Raw genomic sequence first — 4,251 nt, 5'->3', positions numbered from 1 at the left:
TTATACCACAGCCTCGCCGCCCCCCTGAACGTCAATGGGAGGGCCCGACACATAATATTTTCCGAGACGCGATGGAATTGCATGGCGACCTTAAAGCCTTCCAAGTGATCGACGGGGTCCCCCGACCCGTCATAGGTGTCGTACTTGGGCAGGCGGAAACCGACCGGGAGCGGGTCCCTCATGACCTTGTCAGCTAAGGCCGTATCATTGGTGAGGTCGGGCTCGCGGTTCCCTGTCTGGTTTTCTGCCACCTTTCTGATCTCGTCCTTCAGGTCCAAGATCATCCTCTTTAATCCCGAGTCCTCGGATCTCTGCTTGTCTCCTTGGTGCTGATCCCCATGCGGGTCTCTGGCGGCGCATCGCGTCCTACTTCGGGGCGCGGGACTCTCCCTTGCTCGGTTTCGAGGATCGCGGCCGGCCCTCGTCGATCCTGTACTGCTTCGATCTTCTTCTCGAGCCCTCTCGAACTGGACGTGAGTCCCTGGGGGTGCTCCGCCGGTCTTATGGGAGACAGCTTTGGAGACCTCCCTCATAGTCTCTGCCATCCGGTTATATTTGTTCTGGAGGTCTTCGAACTGCTGCCTTGTCACGTACTCCTGGGCCGCGGGAGGCTGATGGTCGCTGCCTTCCCGTACTGAATATCCAGCCGACCGCTGGTATCTGACGGACACTTCCCGGTCATCATGACCCCTTTCTCGTCCAGTCTCCGCCGAGGGAGGAAGCTCCCCTGAAGGTTCTTCCCCCATGTCTACGTTGGACGTCGCTCTCGTCCTTCTTCGGTTGTAGGTTCTTCCCACCATTACCGTCGTTCCCACAGACGGCGCCAATCTGTTGCTGCCAAAAACCCCGCTAGTCCAACCTACACAAACACAGACGACGGAGGCCCGGAACTTTGTCCGGGGTTAGTCCTCCGACGCTCAAGTCAGGGTCGGCCGCACAGTTCAATAAGGGAGTAATGGTGAGGGTCTCAGAGCTTACCTTCCCCTTTCTTCCGTGCCTTCTTATATAGCTTTTCGGCCTTAGGGTTTTTTTTTCCTTCTTCCCTCTTAGAGTCCTACTAGAACACGTCCAACCTTCTGGGGGAATATTCCCCTCATGCAGACGACGTGATCCCGCGTGATTCTGCGGGCGTGCCTCGGTGATTGAGCGTGCTCGAGTGTGAGTGGTTTCTTGGAACCTTCATCTGGCGGAGGACACGTGTCCCAGCAGTGACACGTGTCATTGCCCCCACCGAGAGGTTATTTTGGCTATATCAGGTTGTTACCTGGACCCAATTACTACTATCATTCGAGCATACATGGTCAATTGTAACATACACTCAGAAAAGGGTAGTTCTGTCTAACAAAATTGTTGACCAAATTGCTCTTATGGTATAGAATTACAGGAGAAATACAAAACCAAATATTAAGACAACATCCATAGGCTGCTGTTAACATCAAACACATATTACTTGAATACACAGAAAGTAACAATATACGTAAACTACTCGCAGGCAAGTTTCTTACCGAAGCTGGTGAGACAGATTGGAAATGCTTGAAAAGCTGACAAGGGCTGCCTGTAACCCATCGTGGACACGTCATCCCCAACCTTCCCGAACTGCAACAGTACCGTGTCCTCATCCCCTTTCCCTTCTGGTTGACTGGGATCCACAGCTGCATTTAACTGAAAATTCTTTACTATGTTGCCGCGCACAGATAGCAGCGGTTCAACGCTCGTTGCTTGCCCCTCGTCGCGCGCCACTTGCTGCTCGCCTATCCCCATTCGTTGTTCGCCCAGAAGTAGGTAGCAGGTGAGAATTCTAAATCTGTTTTCAGGTTTCTTAGGCTAGTTAAGAGTACTCTTTAGTTAAAGATGTATCACGGGAGGGTAGAAGGGTAATTTACACTCCATGAGGGGTAATATAGGTATTATAAAAAAATTTGAAAACTAAACGGCCAAAAATTGACGGAGTCAGCTTCTTTGTAATATGTATCAACTGACAGGGGAGATTGATGTAATATTTGAAAACACAATGGTGGGGGATGTAATATAAGCAAAATACAAGGGATGGGGATATAAATCACTCATCTTTTTAAGAGGCACCTAGATTTGTCACATGCCACGTTAGATGGGATTGAAATTTGATAGATAAATATAAGCACTGGTCCTTTATTCACATGTTGAATTTCAAATCAATCTGAGTTTACTTAGTGGCAATACAAGGAATTGAAAAATCTTGGACTACTGTGAGGATGCATAATACTAAAATGGGAAGGTGCATGGGATACGCACAAGAGGATGTGGTGTTAGATAAGAGGGTACATGTTTAATTTTGATGCATGGGTGGCCTTTCATACCATTTCCTAGATTTTCAATATAATTGGATTCACCACATCACTCTTCAACATGGAAAAACATTGAGATTCTATCTTAAACAGCCATGTGGGAAACATTTTTTTTCCAAAAAATATTTATATAATGTTGAAATTTTTATAAATTGTTTGGTGTTTGATTGTTGTGAAAAAAAAAAGAATGAAAGGAATTAATTCTTCAATGTATTTGGCTAAGCTTCTTGCATCTTGCTCCCGTGCAATAAGCATAAGTCCACAACCAAGGAAGATGCTTCTCAATCTGGCAGAAAAGATTCTAAACACTCAATTCTCATAGGATTAGTTTTTGGAGCTTCTCATCTGGAGAAGTTAACTTTTCAAAATCTAAAAAGCTTGAGAAAATTGAGGCAAGATGTGAAAATGGCTTCTATCCAAATTGAATAAAAAGTCCAAATTAAAAATAAATATATAGCATTAAAAGAGGAGGTAACCTTGTCTATGTAAAGTAATTATCATTCTCTCTCTCTCTCTCTCTCTCTCTCTCTCTCTCTCTCTCTCTCTGCTAAGAATAAACAAAAGAACTTGATCATCATGAAAATCAAAGAATGAGAGAATAAAGACAACCGTTAAGCTACTAATCCACCTTCGGCATGCCCATCAATAGTTTTACGGTGAGAAATCGTCCTAGGCTACTTGTGGAACCTACATAGAGGAGAAAACATAAGAGGTGAGCACCGGGCTGATCCGATGGGGGACTCTCGGATGTCTAGGTCAAATCTCTCTGCAAACAAAAAATCTAGCAAGAATGAAAAAGTATTGATCCCCTAAAAGGGTGGCTTACCTAGGTATTTATGGCTGATGAATGGTGGCAACTGAGAGTGAGTGAGTGAGTAAGTGAGAGAGAGAGAGCCGATTTGGCATGCTTCCTATCTGGGATGCCAAAGTCAAATCTTTCTACAAACAAAAAATCCATTAAGAATGAAAAAGTATCGATCCCCTAAAAGGGTGGCTTACCTAGGTATTTATGGCTGAGGAATGATGGCAACTGAGAGTGAGTGAGTGAGAGAGAGAGACCCGATTTGGCATGCTTCCTAGTGCTGGTAGGAGTCCATTCATAGCAGGAGTTATATTAGAAGAGTGAATCAATAGGACGTAAATGAGCACATTTATGAGTTAAATCTAGTGTAGTAAAACATGTATTTTACATATTTAGAATGGAGTTACCTTGGGTTTTACTCTCTTTTTGTAGGTTTTATATTTTCAAGGCTTTAACGACTATCGGACGCTATATCTCTAATTTTACATGTAAAGAGGTCCTATTTCTTTTCATGGTTGCGAAGAGGACGAAATTTTGAGCAAGATGGATGTGTTCAATTACAAGTACACATTCGTTTGGTCAACCGTACAAGTGATTATTCTTTTCAGGTCAGAAAAAGAATAATAGATCAGAACTGAACCGAGATGCAGAACCAGCCCATCTGCAGTTGTCCCAAGGGTATAAGGGATATTTCAAATGCCAACAAGGATCGATGGACCACATCCTTAAGTGATTGAAGATTTATTTTTGGTAACAACAACTACCTAGCGTAGTTGGTGAGTTGTGGTGTGCAAAATCCCTTGCTTATTAGGATGTCTCAAATTCGAACCTCTTAGCTGCATGGTTGTACGCAAGTTTGAAGAAGAGAGAGAGAAAATAAAGAGAAAAAAAAATAAGAAATAAGAAAAAAAAAAAGACAAGGGCATGGATGGAATTTCTTATTAAAATAGAATATTTTTCAAATCCAAACAAGAAAAATCGGCCAAAGGGGGTTTCTTGTGCAAGAAGAAGAGAAAAATAGAAAAAGGAAGAAAAAGGCAAGAAGAATCGTGAGAGATCTCTCTCCACACGTTTTCTCTCTTCTCTCTCCTCCACTTCATCAACAAAATAAAAAAAAAAGTATAT

Source organism: Macadamia integrifolia, unplaced genomic scaffold, assembly GCF_013358625.1.
Source record: "Macadamia integrifolia cultivar HAES 741 unplaced genomic scaffold, SCU_Mint_v3 scaffold542, whole genome shotgun sequence".
NCBI lineage: Eukaryota > Viridiplantae > Streptophyta > Magnoliopsida > Proteales > Proteaceae > Macadamia > Macadamia integrifolia.
Note: the sequence above shows the minus strand (reverse complement) of the source record.